General features: G+C 36.7%; 1 pseudogene across 1 annotated transcript; it reads left to right on the forward strand.

The window, feature by feature from the left end:
* Positions 1-7818: 7818 nt before the first annotated feature.
* Positions 7819-8240, forward strand: LOC308495203 (large ribosomal subunit protein uL29m-like; annotated as a pseudogene). The gene has a single exon. The product of its transcript is annotated as a large ribosomal subunit protein uL29m-like (transcript).
* The last annotated feature ends 1517 nt before the right edge of the window (positions 8241-9757 follow it).

Below are 9757 nucleotides of genomic sequence, written 5' to 3' on the forward strand. Positions count from 1 at the left end.
CTGGGAATTCCTAAAAACAGGAAAGGAGACTAAAGAGTAAAGAGAAAGTTATTCTGATTGTTTTTATAAGAGAAATGCTAGACATTTCACTCATCTGATTTTAAATGAAGAGGAAGGACTATAAATTGTACTTAATAGCTACCAAAAATTTAGATAATTTTTGCTAAATTATACTTACACGACTTTTGCTCTATCCCCAGCACTGTTCTAAGCATTTTACATATATCCTCACAAGAACCCAATGAAGTTATTATTATTTCCATTTTATTTAAGGTGCAGGATATTTTATAAATGAGAGTATATCACAGTTCTGTAATACTACTGTACATAATGGAGGAAGACAGATGAGGGGAAGGGAAAGAAAGAAAAATAGGAAGGAAACTAGAGCAAAGAATGGATGACGGATGAAAGGGTGAGGAAGAGAAATCTATTCGAAAGACTGAAGTATTGTCAGAAAAAGGAGAAGTCATAATTATGCATAGACTGGTGCGACCGTAGCTGTAAAAATACAATTCTGCTATTTGCCAAAGCACATGCATTAACAGATTAATCATTTTAGAAGAAAAAGATTATATAAACAATTAGATTAAAAACATGTATAAACACTGTCAAAATTTATTAGAAGTGTTTGAATTTCAGCCTAATATTTGGAAGTACAGATATATATTTTTTAATGCTCTCTTTTCTTCATTTGCTGGAGAAAACTTTTATTCACACACTGTGGAAACAGACTGAGAAAATAGTAGTTTCATTGAATAAACATCCATTTTCCACCTGGTCTTTTGGACATTAATTAATGCCCCCTCATAGTTCGCCCTGTACTTCTGTGAAGTTAAGCCAACAACTGTGTAGAGACCACAGATGAATGCTGGTCCATCCTTCCTTGCTCACCAAGTCTACCATGAAATTAAACCTGGGCTGTCATAATTGGAAAGTAAGTTATCTATGTTGTACTGAAATGCTCTCAATATGTTTAACCTGCGGTGATAAACATACTATTGTAGGAATTTAAACTGGATTCTTTCTGCTCCTTAACAAAACATTCAGGAATGCAGTGAATGCATTTAGCACAGGGAAGTTTGCATGGTTTTCCTATCAAATTAAAAGAGGTTTGTTATGCAAGAGGGAATGGACGATTTAGGCTCAGTGTCAAGTTTCTCATTTTCTTTCTACTGTTTCATCTTTAAAAATGTGAAGAGAAGAGTGGATTTGAATATTAAAATTGAGTTTCTTTTTCTGCATTTGTTCCCAGTGATCAGAGTGGACCTAAGATGTGTGTGTTTTGACTGTTTTCTAATATATTAGGTATTTGTTGCATTAAGCATCGCCTACCTCACTTTCATCCCCCTAGTATATTGTCTTCTCTATAAGACTGCAGAAGCATGGAATTGCACAACTTGGGGAACTGGGGTGAAGAGCCACTATTTAGCTCTACGTGAATTGTCCCACTTATGGAACTACTGATCCATAACAATTAATTTCAACTAAGTGACTATCAAAGATCAACGTTAAATACCTTGAATTGGCTCCAAATCCTTTTTCAAAAACTTAACCATGTATATTTCAAAGATAGAAAAGGAACTTATTCACTGTTCTCTTTAGGCTCACTTATAAAAATACGTACTCCCTACTCGCCTGTTCCTTCTCATTGGACATAGACTGTTGTCACAATCAGCTCATGAAACTGTCAGCAGGTCCATAGAGATCACTTTTTATGATGTCAAAGTAAAGGCAAAGTAACATCGATGCAAATCCCATGGTTATTAACAAAACAAACAGAACTCATTGTGAATGACTTTTACAGTTGAGGTCCCCTCTCTGGACACTTCCCCACTACTATGTTTTCATTTCAAAGTCACATTGGTTGTGTTTTGGTCATTCTTGGGAAGAGTCACACTAGAGTTCCCATTTTCCTAGGGCATATTAGAAAACCTCAAACTGTTAAAAGGTTTTTAGTATTGGCTAGATATTTTGTGCATTACAAATCTATATTGTTGCATCAGAGTTTAAAATCTTTCCTTGAAGTGAGTATTGAGTAAAAGAGAATTCAGCTAAAGGAATATCACTAAAATATTTGCGGATAAAGAACATTGGAATTAGGACTTCAATCTTTACTCATTCTCCCAAAACGAACACTTATTAAGTGCTTACCATATGCCAGGTATTGGCTACATGTTAAATACGGAGAAGAGAATAATGCAAAGGATTGCTAAGCCACCCATGATGCTCAGGGAATTTATGAGCGAGAGAAACCCGAACGCACCATCCCAGTACAGCGTGCCATGGTACAGGCAATCAAACTGAGATGACCCAAATAAGAACATTCAACTCTATGTGTTTACATGATTTGAAACATTTAGCACATGGACAGAAACCTTGCTTTTCAGAACTTGATTGAAGTCATCAACGATGGTTTCTCACCAGGAAGTTTTCATCGCAGTCCTTCAAATGATTTGCAGCACTGGCATAGCCTCAAGAGACCGCAGTCAGCTTAGTCCCTACTTTTACATCTTTAGCTCTTGAGTGTATTGACTCCTCGTCTGTGATTCTTACTCAATTCCCCAGACTCTCCTACTGGCACGTAATATTTCTTTATCTTGGAGAATGCCAGGAGGAGGAAAACATTCTCCATTTTAATGTGCTGTTACCATTTTGTCTCATCCTACTTGGAATCATCTGTACATTCTCCTTCTGCCTCCTTCTAGATCCAAAGAGAAATGGGACCCTTACCACATTTGCTGTTATAAGAAGTCACCACTAATATACATCTCATGCTCTTTCATCCTACATTTACTTGGCAATTCCCCTGGTGGTTTTTACAGTGAATCTCAAGAAGAATTACCATAGATTGCATATAGGTTTGTAATAGTAACCAAGAGCATTTATGTACTTTTTCAGCAGTCTTCAGTACCAACCCAAGAGTGGGGAAAGTAAAGGAATGCTATGAGTGGAGGTCGAAAGAAGTGGGTGTAGTGGACAAATTGAAGCTTTCCAGAAAACCCAAAGAAATGACTGGCCCTAGAGTCAGAATTAGGAAGGGCAGTTTCTGAATTAATGTATTCCTTTAGCTGATTACTGTGTGCCTGTTTCTCACCAGGGCCCAGTGACTTCTATCCCCAGATTTTTGCTTTCTTAAGAAAGGAAATGACAGCCTTTAAGTCTGAATCCTGACTCTGCTTTCCCTGACTCCCTGTCCCTAAGACAGCCTGCAGTCTCTGGCTTCCGACATCCATTCTCTGAAATGCATTTGATTTGTGTGACTATTTTTGCACTGAGTTCTGGGGAAGAGCTGTTGTTTCTATGCCTTAAACTCTGTTTTGGCTTAGGTGAAACCTTCCTTTCCAAATTTATATTCTAACGAGAGTTCCACTCGATAAAGATAGAAAACATCCACTTGCAGTAGAAACAAGTTGAGTCCGGGAAAGAGAGGGTGGGGCACATGAGAGGAGGGAAGAAAGACAGGAAAATGTAGAATGAAGACAAGAACAGAAAGAAGAAGGAGAAGTTTTGAAAAACTCGACACAAAAAATTAGAGGAGTTCATTATGACTGAAAGGCTGTGAAGAGAGAGAGGTCATTAAGAAGTCTAAGGTTTTAAAATGGTAGTATCTAATTCTGGAGGGGTGGAAAGGGCATTAAGCATTGCTGGAGGCTGTGTCAATTTGTATGGTTCTTTTGGCAAGAATCTAGAGTTTGGCAAGAGCTTTGGAAATGTTTATACCATTCTGCTCACTACTATACTTCTGGGAATATACCCTAAAAATATATTTCTAAATTTTGAAGAAACAAACGTATGTGTAAAAATTTCTTCTCAGTACTGTTTGCATAAGTAAATAATAATTGGTGGCAAGCAATATGACTAACAATATCATTAACAATATGATTAAGTCATTTTTATCACTTGATTGAATATTAGATAGCCAATGAAAATGGTGATTTTGAAGACCACGTAATATAGAAAATGCTTACATTAAATTGTTTGTTGTTTTTTTTTAAAAAAACAAGCTACGAAAAGGCTATCTGATCTCACTTACATTTACAAATGAAGAAATAAAATCTATGATATTCTTTGTTGGGAAACACATCAATGTATTAATAGTGATTGTGTTTGAATAGTGAGCTACAGGCTGGTTGGTTTTTTTCTTTCGAACATAGCACTTTATAAAAATGAAGGTTTTATTTACACATGATAAAATCCACCCATTTTAAGTGTACAGTAGGCAACTTGTGGTGTACTATGCAGTCCATGATCGCCTCCCCTGTCAAGAAGTTTCCCGATGCCCTTTCACAGTAAATCCCTTTACCCTATCCCTGGCCCTAGACACCTGATCTTTCTGTCACTAATTTTTTGCCTTTTCTAGAATTTCACATGCATGGGGTCATCTAGTATATGAGGCTATAGTTTTGAAGTTTTCTTTAATCTGCTTTTCAACTGTTTCTTCAGCAAGCACATTAAAACATTACTTGAACCTAAAACACAAATTTCAACTGCATCCTTTCCCACTAAAGGCAAACAGGAAAGAAATGAAGAACTTTGATTACTTAAGAGAAGAGAGAGTTAAAACAGACCTGAGCTATCAGGGAACTCATAGTCTCCCTCCTTAGAGACCATAAATGGATGCATACTCACCAGTAAGGACCTTCATTCAAGCCTGAGATGGGAAAGAAGATGACTTTTTAAAGTTGATAAAAGGACAATGGGAGGGGAGGAGAAAGATAAGAAGATGCATCTCAGCATAAAACTCAAGGAGGCACACTTTTTCATTGCCCTGTATTTTGAGCACATGCTATTACACATTGAGCATTCTATTTAAAGAACGCAAAGCTCCTATGACCACCGCGTTTCTTTCTTTCTTTCTTTCATTTTTAATTGCTGCACATTAGTCCTTGACGTTAGTCCAGGTAATTAGAAGGCAAACGATACTAAGTATAATTCTGACCACTATGAACTCAAAGCCATTTTTAGGAAAATTACAGTCTGAGTTACTGCATGTAGCCTTGTGATTATCTTCATGAAGACCTATGTGCTTCAGATAAGTGTGAAGTATAGACACAAAGTTAAATATTGAATGAAAAATGCTATACACACATACATGTTTATATGTATATATACATGCAGCATGCATATGCTGAGAATGTTAAATGGAAGTTTTGTTTCTCTTTTTTTAAAAAAGATAAAATTTGAAATGTTGAACTACCCAACAGCTCCCTAATACCTTATTTAAAAAATTAATTGTAAAATGTATATAGCAAAATACATCATTTTAATCATTTTTAAATTAAAGTTTATTGGGGTGACAACTGTTAGTAATGTTACATAGGTTTCAGGTATACGATTCTGTAATACATCATCTATATGTCACATTGTGTGTTTACCACCCGGAGTCAGTACTCCTTTCATCACCATGTATTTGGTAAATCATTTTTCAGTGTACAGTTTAGTAGCATTGAGTACATTCACATCATCGTGCAACCATTACACCATCCATTTCCTGATTACCTTGCAAAACTGAAACTCTGTCCCCATTAAACAATAACTCGTCATTCCCCATTTACTTCTAGGCTCTGGCAACCACCATCGTACTTTCTGTCTCTGTGACTTTGATTACTCCACGTACCTCATGAACGGGATCATACAGTATGTCTTTTTGTGATTGGCTTACTTCACTTAGCATGAAGTCTTCAAGGTTCATCCATGTTATAGCCAGTGTCAGAGTTCTCTTTCTTTTTAACACTGAATAATGTTCCATTTTAGAGCTATATATCACTTTTTGATTATCCATTGGACATTTGGGTTCCTTCCACATTTTGACTCTTGTGACTATATTTTTAATACTCGAGCATTTCTAGGAATATTCCCCATGGTGACATAGGAAAGCTGATCCTTTAAGGATACAAACATGCCCTGGGCTGCTTTTCCCATGTACCATGATGCTAGACTGTTAGTAGGTCCATGAAAACAGTACTGTGTCTGTACTGTTCATTGGGATATAATTAATTAGTTAATGGTATGTTACTTTATAGTCATATAATAAAACAGCAGTGCTCAACCTGACTAAAGGGCTCCATTGTGTTGGGCACTTGACAGGAATTTTCAATCTGGAAACTTCTTAAGTTCTGGGAAACTTATTTTGGTATTATTTCTTACATACCTCTCTCCCTGTCTTATTTTCTGCGCTCTCTTTCTGAAATTTCTAGTAATTTGGATTTTAGGTCTTCTATGCGTATCCATCCTCTGATGTTTTACTCTTTCTGTCTTGTTTTCTCAATTTTGTGTGTAACTTTTTAGGCAATATAGTCAACTTGAATTTTTAGTATTTCTCAGAAGTGTTAATTTCTATTATCATGATTTTACTTTCTGTAGTCCGATACTTCTTTTTCAAATGATCATCCTGTCTTTCTTTCATGAATGCCATATGTTTTCTTATCTCTTGGATGATATTCTAATCTTTTAAAGTGTCCTTTTCCCTGACTTCCCTCTGTCTTCTTTGGTTCCTCTTCGGTGTATTGATTTCCGTCTTTGATGCTAGAGGCTTTCTGGAAGGTCTAGGGAGCCTTAGTTTCCAGCTTATTAAAAGGAACTAATTGGTAGTTCTGGATTCCTGTGTGGGTGTTGGGGGAGAAGAGCCTTTTAGAGTGATGGACTTCAATGTGAGATCATTGCGGTGAGTTATTTCGTGAGACGCCTCTGCTTCTCAGGATCCGTGACTCTTGCCCCAGGGAGAAGTGCCCTAACTCCTTTCTGGGGTATTTAATGCTGCCTGAAAACTTCTCAGTGGAATTTCACTCATCAGTCAGTAGAATTTTACTTCATTGCCCTGTCTACACGATAGCACCCTTTTTTCTGACCGTCCCTGAGTCCAGAGCACCTTTGACCCATCACCTCCTGAGAATATATCTGCAATCTTTTACTGAAATGAGAGTAGTTTCCAGATTCCTTGGGTGAGGGAAGATATACATACATGCCTTTAGCTTCTTTTTGAAATGCAGCTAATTGTGATATTTTCTGCCTTGCCTGTAAGCCAAATTTAAAGGAAACCAGTGGCTCCAATTCTTGAGCGATTCCAGGGTTCTGTGGCATGAATTGGCTTGCTTTGGGGGTTTCTCATTGCCATTGCAAATTCCATCTGTATTTCAGCTTCCAAAATGTTGTGGGTAGGGCCTTTTTTCTATTTCTTTATCCTTGTGAATTTTGGCCCTTTTACAGCCTTGTAAATTTAGTGGAGTTTGGGGAGGGTGTAGAGGCAAATGTGTGTATTTAGGCTGATAACAGTATGTGTAATTGGAAATTAGATGTGTGATTTTTAGATTCCTACTATGTTTTTTTCTATCACTTGAAGACTAATTTCTCAAAACGTAGTTTGGTTACGTATGCAAAAAATGATGACAGTCAGTTTGGCCGTGCTTTGCAGAAAAGTCTCGGCCACTCTGAAGACTTCTGGGTCATTAACAAATCCTCAGGCCCCTCTACGTAGCATAGGGTTTTCACTTAATCTGTTGCCGAAGAATACTCATACACCAAATGTCACATCTTTACACTCGTGTAGATTACTTCATACCATTTTGTCAAGGAAAGGACTACAAGAATTTTTTGATGACCCAAAGAATTGGGGGGAAGAAAAAGTGAAATCTGGAGCTTCATGGACCCATAAAGGAACAAACGTAATGAAGATTTACATAAACTTTTGTGTGTCCTAATGAAAGAAAGAAACATGCTTCTTTGTCTTCTTTTTTTAATTAAAGTTTATTGGGGTGACAATGGTTATTAAAATTACATAGGTTTCAAGTGTACAATTCTGTACTACATCATCTATATATCATGCTTCCTGCTCTAGAGCAGGAGGCCAAGTGGCAGATATTGCCAGTGCCAAGCCTGGAGAGGTTAGAAAAGGTCATAGAATCCATGGGTGCGTTACATAAAGTTGTCCAGAAAAGAGAGGATGCCCGAAGACGACTTCAGACTGCTCGGGGTAAAAACTAGACATGGTGCTTGGAGAAGACACATCTTTGGAACAATCATCTGGCACAAGTTTAAGCAGTGGCCTATACCTTGGCACCTAAATAAAAGGTATAATAGGAAACGATTCTTTGCAATGCCCATATGGAACGTTTTGACAGACTGAGATGTGAGAAACAAGCCTGCATCCAAGCAAGGAAGAAATGTTTAAGAAAAAGAAAGCAAAATTTCTTCAGGACAAGTTTCCACATCTTTCTGAAGCCCAGAAGTCAAGTCTTCTCTAAGATGTCTGAACTCTTAATTTACCATTTTGTTTTTCTGGAATAGCAGTCTGTATATGACAGTATTTATATGTTAGGTGGTTTATAAAGAAATTGCGTTTTTAGTCAAATGACAAAATAAATAAAATAAAGATTAATTTCTAACAGTGTCTTACAGAATTAATGATTAGAAAGCATAGGCGGTATGATGGTGATTCCTTGGTGTTGAGATTTTCTTTGTGAACTATTATTACATGGTCATTTTTATAAATGTGCCATGAATATTTGAAAAGAACCTCAATTCTCTGATGTTTTGGGGTGCAGGGAGATTTTAGTTAGTTCAGGCTTGTTAATTGTGTCATTCAAATCTTCTATTTCCGTGTTATATACTTAGTTTCTGAGAGAGTTATTTTATAATCTACTATACGTATCATTTTCACAATTTCTCTTTCTATTAACTTTCACTTTTTGCTTTATATACTTTGAAGCTACCCTGTCAGACATACACATATTCAGGATCTTTATGTATTCCTGGTGAATTTTTTCATTTATCTTTTTATGAAGATAATTTTTACCTTAAAACCTCTTTTGCTCTCAAGTCTATTCTGTTTAATGTGTACCAGCTTTTTTTTGGAACGTGCCTCTTAAATCTTTCTTTATTCTTTTTTTATTTAATTAACGTTTATCGGGGTGACAATGGTTAGTAAAATTACACAGATTTCAGGTGTGCAATTCTGTAATACATCATCTACATATCACATTGTGTGTTCACCACCCAGAGTCAATTCTCCTTCCATCACCATATATTTGATCCCGTTTACCTTCATCTACCATCTCCCTCCCCCCTTACCCTCTGGTAACCACTAAACTATTGTCTATGTCTGTCAGTTTTTGTTTCCTTGTTTGTCTTGTTCCTTTGTTGCTTTCAGTTTTATATCCCACATATCAGCAAAATTATATGGTTCTCGACTTTTTCTGTCTGACTTATTTCACTTAGCATAATAATCTCAAGATCCATCCATGTTGTCGCAAATGGCACTATTTTATCTTTTCTTAATGGCAGAATAATATTCCACTGTGTATATGTACCACATCTTCTTTATCCAATCATCTATCGAAGATACTTTGGTTGTTTCCATGTCTTGGCCACCATAAATAAAGCTGCAATGAACATTGGAGCACACGTGTCTTTACGGATAAATGTTTTCAGATTTCTTGGGTATATGCCCAGGAGAGGGATTGCTGCATCATATGGTAATTCTATTTGTAATTTTTTGAGAAACCTCCACACTGCCTTTCACAGTGGCTGTACCAATCTGCATTCCCACCAACAGTATATGAGGGTTCCTTTTTCTCCACAGCCTCTCCAACACTTGTTATTAATTGTCTTGTTGATGATAGCCATTCTGTCTGGGGTGAGGTGATATCTCATTGTGGTTTTATTTGCATTTCTCTGATGATTAGTGATGTTGAGCATCTTTTCATATGTCTATCAGCCATCTGTATGTCCTCTTTGGAGAAATGTCTATTCGGATCCTCTG

The sequence above is a fragment of the Rhinolophus hipposideros genome (assembly GCF_964194185.1).
Source record: "Rhinolophus hipposideros genome assembly, chromosome: X".
Classification (NCBI taxonomy): Eukaryota; Metazoa; Chordata; class Mammalia; order Chiroptera; family Rhinolophidae; genus Rhinolophus; species Rhinolophus hipposideros.